Raw genomic sequence first — 11,446 nt, forward strand, 5'->3', positions numbered from 1 at the left:
AGCAAAACTGTAGCGCAACTTCCACTTCCTCCTTTAATGAGTTCATGTGCTACATATGATTATCATGTTCTTTCTTTGCATTCTATTTTCTTAAGGAGGAAATCAGAAAGATGTAAAAAGCCGGCAATCGATCAGTTAACAGCCGCCTTTGCTCGACCCGTTACTCAGAACGTCTTGAGCGACCAGGCGTCTCCATCGTGGATGTGAAGCTTTAACCATTCTTTTATTTTTAAAGAGATTTTGAGACAATTGGCCTCATTCGCCTTAAGATTTAACCATGATTTGGTAACTTCGCTCGCATGTTAATGCTTATCGGCTTTGTATCGAAAACAGGGGCAACTTCTCAGTGAATATCGATGGATGAGAGAATGGGTGGTTTCGCTGGTTGGCTTCAACTGATTCAACGCTTGTGCTTTTTGGTGTGAATGAGAGACTGAGCCGCGTCGGAAACTGAGCAGTTTAGCATCCATTCAGATCCAGTTAATTTGTAGAAAACTTAAAGTGCTAAAAAGGATGAGAAAATTGAATTATTGAGGCTACTTCAACACAACGCCAAAAACTTAATATATTTTTTTTATTCTTTCTTATATATGCTTGTACATACGTTCATTTTTTATAGTTAAGGGCCCGAATCTATGATTTTTCTACCTTTGTATATGTTTTGAACCAGATAAAAACATCGTCTAGTCTGATAGACATTGGAACCTTACGAATGTTCTAACAAAACATTTTTAAGAAATACGACCGAAGCCGTTCTTTCTAAAAAAAACTAAACATGTATCTTGAAGTACTTTACTGTCGTTGTATAATATAAATTTAACACGAAAAGGCTTGGAATTTAGCAACGTGTTAGATGTTGATGTGATGATGATGATGACCCACCTCTGATCCCTACAGATGATTGAGATGTTCAAGGTATCTGGCGATATTCCGAATTTGATAAAGCTACAAATATTCAAACGAGTAGATGTTTGAAAGCTGAACACAGCATAAAGATATGACGAGTTATCAGTCCGATCAACATCAATCTACCAAGTTCCGAACCCGGAGTCTGATGTACGCGTGCGTGTCTCAATTCAATGTAGTCTCATTCCATTTATTAATTTTAGTTTTTTTTTCATGAAAGTTGTCATAATTATAAATGTATCTTCTTTATATCTTTATCTTTAAAATTTTGGTGAATTTTTTATGTAAATTTAAAAAAAAATTATGTCATTTTAAAGGACAAAAGACAAGAATGAAAAAAATATATAATCATCACCTAGAGTAGACAATTGACAATACATTTAAACTATATTAGTTCTAACAAAATCAGAGCACAATTTTCTGAACTCAGATAACGAACCAGCATTGACAATTTCCTTTGGTATTCTATTGTAATACTGGATACCTCTGTGAAACAAAGAATTTCTGGCTCCTGCAGTCATATAGTTTGGCACTCTTGGAGCATTAGCTCCCAGTGTGGGGTAATTGTGAATGTTTACTCCTCTCACGACTCTTTGCCTAAGATATGAAGGTAGGCGTCTTTTTATTAGATTATCAATGAATATCATTGTCTGATACATCGCTCTCTGTTTTATCTACATCCATTCATAACATAGTAAGACTAGTCGCATTGTGACAGAAGAGGTATTATGCCCACAATCAAGGATATCCCGATTTGCCTTATTCTGCAGCCTTTGAAGCCCCGAACTGTGTGAACTGTGTTTCAGTCGCCAGAAACAAAATCGAAACACAAAAATCTAGGTAAGGTCCAATAAGTAATAATTACAATTTTGGCAATTGTAGCATTGCTGTACCGTCAAAATCCTCCTTCCGTTTTGCCAGAACTAGGTTAAGAGCCGATTCACAAGAATGGCCAACCCTATAAACCGACTGTTCAGGTATAAATAAATGATTGCTGTTTATATATTCAACTAATTGTGCTTTAACAACTGTTTGTAATACTTTTTCAAAAATATTTAGTTTATTTATAGGCCTGAATTCATTTGCAAGAACAGTTCCCGATGCTTTTTGTATAGGTACAATAAAATACTCTTTCTATGAGGTTGGAAACACTCATCTCGTAATCGAGTAATTCATAATGTTTAGTAGTTCATGTCCTACAGTGTGAAAACAATTTAGTAGGATTTTTGAATTGACTTTATTGATTTATTGAAATATATTATCCGTTTCTCAAACACTGTCGTAAGCTTCATTTGTTTGACCAATACTATTATGAATGTCCAATACACTCTAATCATGATAAACAAATACTTTATGTAATAAGTTGACACATTATAAACTTTAGCCCGAATCATTCGGTCCTCATCTTTCTTTTTCTATGACTTACTACAAAACCCTCCATGTGCCATATGTATTGATAAAAGAGATAATTCACGCTTTTTGCTCCAGGCGCTTTTTGCTTCTGCTTTTATGGCACCCAAAACTGAATTGCCTCGGTTGCGATTCATTCAACATTACCACTGCTAACCGGAAGCTGGTTCTATGTTTGCTTGCTCGTTTCACTTCATCTCGAGGAACCAACACGCAGCAACAACAACAACTCACTCCTCAACTCATTGTACACAAGTGTATGCAGAAGACTTTGTATTAATTTGCCATTATTTCCCCATGTCTTGCCTTTGATGCATGCGTGAGTGAAGGTTATTAGAAGATTAGTTATTATTCCGGGGTTTTAACGATTTACCGGCCTACGAAGATGTGTATAAATTGGGTGGCTCTTTTACTGCGATAAATGGGGCCGAAATGATGAAAACCAAATTCTCGATAATGCTAAAGCTTCAATCATATACCTCATGAAACAAGCAAGAAAAAACAGCTTCTAAAAACAATGAATTTTATCATTCCTTGCTCCAGGTTTAAGGTATGAGCTTGCAGTGTCTGGTATTGAGCGTTAAGTTGATAAAGTGAGCAGTTATATTGCAACGACACGTTTTTACACGACATTGTTACATTTATATTTATTTTTTCTCATTCTCTGTCGTTTACAGCACTAATACCCGTTTGATCAATTATTGCAACTGGAAATTAAATTCTTCTAAAACGATAACCTTTACAGCTTTTTACACTTTTTTACAGCTTTAATGTTTTAACCTTCAAAATTCTCAAATATTTTGCTTGAAGTATCTTCTTTTTTGGGATCGAAAGCGGTTGACGCACACACGTCATGAATAAACCATGAAGCGTCACAAATGTATTTCCTCACTTGCACACAAAAGTACGCACTGTAAAAAGATACTCCGAGAAAGTGTTACCATTCAAGCGATCCATGTCCCCATCGAAAACCAACGAAAACCCCTTCGAAGTGATGAAGCAATAAAAAATTCGAAAACATCCATATTCCGAGAAGCAAACTTTCGACTTTCGTCTGATTGTGCGAGGAAGATGGAACCGATGAAAGCTTCAAAACCTTTACCGTCCTGTCCAGACGATGTGTCGCAAAAGAATCTTGAAAACTTCCTTGCCCTCATGCACGCCACCGTTTGGCCTACGTTGGATAAGGCTGCGAATGGATGCGTACCGGCTATGGTGGTCCATCGCTGGAGGAGGCTTGTGAGCTTTACTTTCATATTTCTGGGGAGTTCGTGGCTGGAAGCGGCAACTGGATGAATTACGTTTTTCTTCAAAACAATGTACAATCCCTTTTGTACCTCTCTATCACTATAGCCCTAAGCCCCGATCGATTAAATAGATCTTCTATGTGTGTGTGCCATAAGCATTGAGACAATCATGTGACGGATGGTGGATTTACAAATTCGTACGAATAATAATCATCCAGACGGAACAGAGCACACACAAAAAATAACAGCACACTTGTTCACCATTTAACTATATAACTCTTTTCTTGTAGTGAAGGTCAGAAAAAAAAAGATTCATACCAAGATTCAATGAAAATGGAAATGCATAAGCCCTGCGTCGAATGGCGAATGGCAGTGATACTTTAAAGGGAAATAGACGATCAAGATAACGGTAGGCTGGACCATCAAAACACATGTTTGCTTTTTAAGCTACGGAACAGTTAAAGATTTTCAATTCTATTGAGCTCGTTGGAAGACTTTTTCTATCCAATCGGGACATTGTTTTATGGTTCGTTCAGAAAATTTGACGATTTAGCCTACGCCGGGGAGTGTCTAATGCGATTTATTCATACAATCGAACGATAATGTGTGTTTTGAACGCATGAGAAAACGTGAGCAGTAGCGTGGCAAGATTATTTTAGCTTTTTTTTAATTAAATTTATAATAGACATTGATTTTACCCGATGATGAATAATCTTTATCGATGAAAAAGACCAACAGAAAAACCAACACAGCAAATTATCAACTAAAAACAAATTTATTTTCTTTTACGCCAACTAAAGTTCCATCAGACGAGAAAAATATATACTTAAAGTAGTTTATTTTTCTTGTAGTAGTCACACAACCATCAGCCATGCTGAACTGTCAATAAGAAAGTTGTATAAAGGACTCTAAACCAGAGAAGGATTAAGAAGCAAATTTTATCGTAAGTGGTAACGAGTTCCTTTTAATGGGGCTTAACGTGACCGTTTGGTTGTGTAATGCATAATCTGTTCGTACTTGTATATATCATGGGCTGGGCATGGACACAAATGACATATGTTTTTGAGTAAAATTATGATTTTGACAAAATAATTCCACAAAAAGGTACAATCATTTTCCTACATCTGATAAACTTACAACTGTTAAACTTGTTGCTTAGGGCGCTAGTGATTCCAATAACTACATTTGATGTATGATGTAAACAGTGAATGAAAAAATGATGTTATGGTTTCTCGGAGAGAATCATGGAAATTTCTTCGTTTTTCGGTAGGAAAAACGAATTATCATTAGTTGTGAGTCATTAGGGAATGGCAAAATCGGCAGAACTAAAGATCAATCGGATTTTCTGGTCGCTCTGCGCATGCGCCTCGTCTTTACCTAAATAGGTACTGTTCGTCAGTACCCAGAATATTTGTAGTGGATCCACGATTATGCCGATCAGTTGCAGTATCACTAGTCAAAACCACAACTCGTACTCACTGTACATGTTTTTTTTTTTTTTACGGCGCACTACACCCTCACTGTACGGGAGGATATTTCTCTCTTGCGCTTTCCACACTCGCTGAAAAAAGCATTTTATAGTTTTATTCTACTTTTTATTATTCACTTTTAGATACACTCCCACTGTCAACCGACACTATTTGACATTGGTAACACTTTAATACTCCTTTTTTAGAGCACGTACAATAATTTATTAAAGATAACAGGCAAGAGACCGTACCAAATTAAATAACTTCACGTTGATGGGAATCTGAAAAAACTGGAAGGAAATTAACATCATTCCACACCTTCACAAGCAAATGCACACTCTACAGAAACTGCACATTAGTATGGAGAACTTTGCAGTACAGAAACACACACACTTTTTGATTGTACTTTCCCGCCTGCAATGTAAAATTTTTCCGTTGTCCTAGAGACTTGTGAAAAAAATGTACTCCACCACCGTATTAATAATTCTTATTCGTCTATTTGAAGGCAAAGAATGGCTTTTCTTTCTTCCAGACACACAAACGATTAGCGAACTCTGATCACCATTGAGCATGTACTATTGGTACAAACAGTTTTCACCAGCGCTTCCATTCCACGAACATGCACAAACATGGAGCGTTGACGACGATGCACCGCGGTGCAATTATTTGCTGGATTTTGCGGTTTTCCAATAATCCTCTTTCCGGTGGCTGGTAGCTTTCTGTTCATTCACGGTGTACTTGTTTATCATGCCGCATAACACACCACTCTTTGAGCGCGCAGATCGTTGTTGAGCGCTTTTTGGTCGCGCCTTACTGTCGCGTTCCCATGATGCCACGTTCCTGTGTGTCCTCTCAATGATAAATCGTTCATTTTCCCTGCCCTATACTAGCACAGTATGGTCGTGCATGGCCGTCATGTAGACTTTGTATGTTGGGAGCGCTTTCAGTGATTGAGCATCCTTGCTCAGGAGGTAATTTCTTTCCTTACCTCAAATTTACGTTAGCAAACTGAGATTTATAATAAACTTTTACAATATCACGGGTTACAGCCGACTTTACACAGATGTTAATCGCAAATCACTTCATAAAAACTGCCATGGTAGGTGGAAACGAAGCACAAATACACAATAATTTACATAAAAAAACAAAAATAAGGATAATGTTAAACTTTGCTCCGCTTTTTTGCCTCGGCAGAAAATCATTCTACAATGAACGTCGCCTGCGCATCTTTACGGTGTTGCATTACATTATGGATTATATTTCGATGCATTCATCCAACACACGTTTCGTACCGGCAGAAAGACGAACTTGTAGTTAAGTGTTGTGCCCCACTTGTGCCACGAAACGCTGGCTGGTATGCAGCCGTAGCTCGGCACATTGGACTTTTGGTGCCTTTAGTATATAGGTGTGGACTGTATGTATATGTGTCACGAAGGCTTGAGTTTCCTTTCCAGTTCCGGGAAACGCTGAAGACTTTTTTGTTTTTTTGTTTTTTCTCTTTTTTCACGTTAGAGATAAATAAAGCAGTAGTACATACTTCTTCGACTTTTGCTTAATACATACAAACACATACTGAGACACACTCGCCAAGCGAAATGCGCCAAGCGAAGTTTTAAGGTTGTTCTCCTGCGCTTGTAATGATGTAATGATTTTACTAACTTGCATAAGCATGTTATCGTGCAAGGTTTAAAAACATATTATGTCAATTGATAAGAAACAGAAACTGTGGTTATCTTTACTCCGGTTCTCTTTTCAGATATCAACCTTTTCAAAAGCTGCTTTCAATAGCTCACTAGTTTATGCAAAAATAAAACTTCATCCCACGTTTCAAATGTAAACAACTCAATTGCAACCACACACTCACGGAATAAAGTTGCCCGTTATCGCCATCGGTGAGAACGTTGAAAAATGCCGCAATGAATGCTCTTTTATTTATACGACTCAGATAACAGACGAAAGCGTTCACCTTTAGACAAAGTGTCCAGCCTAGATCCAGTCTCAACTGCTGTCAAAGGTAAACTAACGGGTTGTAACGATTACCGGGCCACAATCCGAATCAAGAAGTTTATTTCATTCCGTTTTATTGTTAGAGGTAACGCAACGTTCAATCGTGTGAATGAACAAACCCGAATAAAAGCTCCGAACTGGGATGCTGTGAGAGCTTTTCGCACTTCATTCGCGAGTGTTCATTTTCGCTTCGGCAATTGGTCGGCAAATGTTCGGCCATTTTCAATGCCGCCGGAGAATCTTACATTTCCCCTATCGAGAGTTTTGGTGATTGCACTCGATTGTCTGTTTTCCTGCCACGCTGCCAATGCATTTTGTGTTGGGGTAGGGCGAGCTTTTCCAATTTCGAGTTTGCATCTTCGTACCGTAACGTGTCGGCAGGTGGTAATGAAACAGCAATACGTACTAACAGGAATAGCGATCCGGCGACAACGAAAAACAACATCAACAGCCTAATGCTTATTCAGTTATTGGGAAGAGGTGGATAAAATGGGGGATTAACAGCATCAAATAAAAACACAGCAAATGATTTTTTCTTCACTAAAGGTAAATATTGGCCAAATAAAGGACATTAGATGTTCAATTTTATTGATTTGATTGGCAATGAGGTATTTGAAAAACGGATTAGCATGACATAACGAGCGCCTGAGTGGTTATATTGATTAATTTATTTTTCATTTATTTCTTCATAAAGTATCTAATTTCGATGGCTTACGTACATCACTCACAAACCAAAAAAGGGAAATATAATTCTGATAAACGAACAAAATTTGTTATTTAATGTATCGAAATATTTGTTTAAATATAAAACAATTCATTTATAAATATAAAAACTTTAATTTTTAGCTTATTCCAAACCACAGCGAAAAAGAAGTGTAATTCATCAGCAAAAAGCGAAACATTCAAGCATATAATTATAGCTTTTTTTGTCGATGCAACCTACACCGCTCGATACCAACATTCCTTTTAGATAGCGCTGTAGTATTTTGGACATTTTCTAACCTTGGTTCCCGCTTCCCTTCGTTGATTAGTGTTTTGCGATGTATCTTTTTGCTTGTCTGACTGCAAAAATCAGATAATTTTCAGCTCAGTAGCCAGCAAAGCTCTACGGATCTGCCCTTGATGCCACACAGATAATGCGACGACAGGCCATGTCAGCTGATGAAGTTTATCTGATTTTAGTTCTATCGTGGTGTTGAACGATGGTAAAGCAGACAAAAAAAAATGTCGCTCTTTCGGAAGGTCAAACACGAAGGCTCAAATCTGATGACAACCTGTAAGCAAACTCAGAAGAACTGTCTCTCAGATGCATCAAAGACCCTGCTACAGATCAAGATAAAAGCAATCTTGCAGTGGTGGTAATGTGGTGGAAAAAGTTCAGATTTAAGAAGGAAATATATTTTCAGTTTAACCTGAATTTTTTGTTCTTATTTCATTTTTACTTCGTTGCAGTTTGATTGTTTATATTTTCCAATTGTTACAATTACTTAAGTCTTTTTGAAATGCAATAAATATATAAAAGTAAAATAACATATCATAGAAACCTTTGTTGCTCTACATGAGATACGATTCACACTACTGGCATGGAAATTGATTCATTTATTCAAATATCATTTGAAAGTTGTTCAAATACATTTCAATAGTCTTATAATTGTCGAAAGCCTTCCGTAAGCCAACACTGTTCCTCTTAGGAAATGCTAGTTTATTGTCTTCTATTCTACTTCGAAGCCGGTCTCATGGTACAGTCGTCAACTCGTACGACTTAACAACATGCCCGTTATGGGTTCGATCCCCAAATAGACCGTGCGGCCATACGTAGGATTGACTATCCTGCTATGGGGGGAAATCAATAAGTCACTGAAAGCCAAAGCCCACAAGTGGTACAGGCAGGCCTTGACCGACAACGGTTGTTGAGCCAAAGAAGAAGAAGAAGAATTCTACTTCGAAACATAAGGGATGACGCTGTGAAGGGTATGATTCCAAGAGGTTGTTAAATTTGGACAACCATAAGGTTTTCTGATGGCACACCTTCGACTTTGAACGAGGCAAGTTTTTGGGTGCAGTTAAACTTCATTGAACTATGGAGCAGGACTTTTGACTGGTACTCATAAACCGACTCGGGTCGTTCCCGTTTCGATGTAAGGCTTTTTGGGACGTCCAACAAACAGGATCAATTTTTCAATTTTACTAATTTCAACGTTCTAGAGCCTCTGGAGATAGAATGAGCACTTTAAATTCGAAATCCCACACTCGCTGGCCTTCTCTCCCTTACCTTTGTGGCCTTCGCTTATGCACCAGTATCGAATTCATGCGAATTTTTTAGGATTCGACATTGCGATCCTTTCTCGTTTTTTTTTTTGTTGGATGTCAGAAAAAAAAACATTCCGCTTCATCGTCCAAAACAAAAATACACCCACCAATGTTTCACAAGACCCAAGCTAGATGAGCAGTTAAAGCCGCCCGTACCGCATCGGGCTGGTCAATGTTTGAGGAAAAATCAAAAGCAAACATCTATCTTGAAATGAAATGAATTACGGTCGCACCACCACCGAACGACGGTGATGGTGAAGAATGGCTCAGGCGCACCATGACGAAAACACGACATTTTTGACAAATACCGATACCCGCAAAGCTTGCAGCCTATACCATCAAGGATTGTTGTGTTCAGAAAAGAAGGCGAATGTGTGAGAGCCACTGTGTGAAAGGCAATACTGAAAAGTACATAGGGTTGCGCGATAAACATGCCTACCGGGATTGCCGTAACCGGAGCAGTTTGGGCCAGCAACACACACTCCAGCTGTCGCCGGTGGGATCCTAGTCTAAAGTCACGTTGATCTTGCCAGTGCTATCAATCGGTAAGCTAGATTTGGTTGCATAGTGAAAACCTCGGCCCACCGTTTGCCCATTCATAGACAGGTGCGTATTGAGTAGCACAAACACGAAAAAGCTCATTCAAACCATTGTTAGGAATAGGGTTGAGAACATGGAGCGTTTGGAGAAAAAGAAAAATCGTGCAATCACACTTCCAAACATTTTTCCCGGCGTCCGGTGATTCAATCAAAATTCATATATGTTTGCTTTCAAAAATTCATCCATACTCTGGTACGTTCTTTCAAAAATGTTGGAATATAGGTTTCATATCATACATTCTACGCTACGCCTAGAATTCAGTACACATCCGTTCACAATCGGGACCTTGTATTGTGAGTTCAGGAACAATTTCATTGTGGCTTCGTTGTCCAACGGAGGGAAACAGGTTGCACCTGCATAAAATGATTGGTCAGCTGTATGTGCTTGATCACAAACAATAACACAAACGAAAATAAAATTGGGTCCTTATATAGCCCGAAGGTTCTGCAATCCACTCATCTCTTTGTAACAGAGTCATCAGGCCATTTTGAATTGCGATGAATTCCATTCATGGGGAACTAGTGTATGACTTACCAATATGGGAAAATAAAATATCCCAATTGAATCAGTACTAGTGTCATCAGTTCTGCCACAAGGGTACACACATCCAGCGTGAGAACCAGACATCGTTTATCTGTATTAGATTAGAAGTACAGGCCAGCGTTGCTTGGAACGAAGAATATCATGCCCATGGTGGGCTCTAGTGGATGTTGAGCTATTGGTGGTCCACTTGTAGTATTGGATAGTATCTAAAATCTGTCATAAATGCTCCATCTAGCATAAGCTAACGATCACGGTCAGGATTCAAAAGATTCTCTTTCACCAAACTTCATTAATACATAAGTACAACACCACGCGATTGTGTGAAATGGGATTAATAATGTTTTTTTTAAATCCTATTTAATAATTGCAAAGGCAGCAGAATAAAATTATCATATCATATTTTTGTCGAATAGTTTCCTAATCGGACTACCTGAGTGGTTTTCTTCCGATATTTACTTTTAAGGAGAGGGGGAGGACCATGAACATAAGGAATGAAATCCTATATGCACCCTAGATGGGGGGAAAGCTACAAAAAGACGAAAAGGTGAAACCCTTCTTACCGATCAGCTTCCAAAAAACATGTTGCGTGAAAAAAACATTCTGTATAGCTATAACCTCTCGTGTATCTAAAGGTAGGACGGTTTTCCACTAGAAAATACATACGAGTGAACCAAAAAAAAATTGCTTCAATCTTTGCGCACTGTATTGCAGACACTTACCCATGATCAAATAGGTTCAAGGATACAACGATGTGTCAAGCGTCAACGCGTCATCGCAATTCTTACATGTGAACGAGCACAAGAAAACAAATGTGTCAGTGGGTCGGTAGGTTGCGTACGTGTATGTGTGTGTGGATTAAAAATGATGGTGACAATATGCAAGATGGCATCAAGCAGTTTGACCTTAGCTAAAGCGTCCATGTGCCCTTTTCCAAGGTTTGAAATCATTTGCTTT

The 11,446-nt window shown here is 38.3% G+C and overlaps 1 pseudogene; it reads right to left on the minus strand.

Moving 5' to 3' along the window:
- LOC121595659 overlaps positions 1–11,215 on the minus strand; it is a 140,412-nt pseudogene extending 129,197 nt beyond the window's left edge.
- Between the last annotated feature and the right edge of the window lie 231 nt (positions 11,216–11,446).

Source organism: Anopheles merus, chromosome 3R (genome assembly GCF_017562075.2).
Source record: "Anopheles merus strain MAF chromosome 3R, AmerM5.1, whole genome shotgun sequence".
Lineage (NCBI taxonomy): Eukaryota > Metazoa > Arthropoda > Insecta > Diptera > Culicidae > Anopheles > Anopheles merus.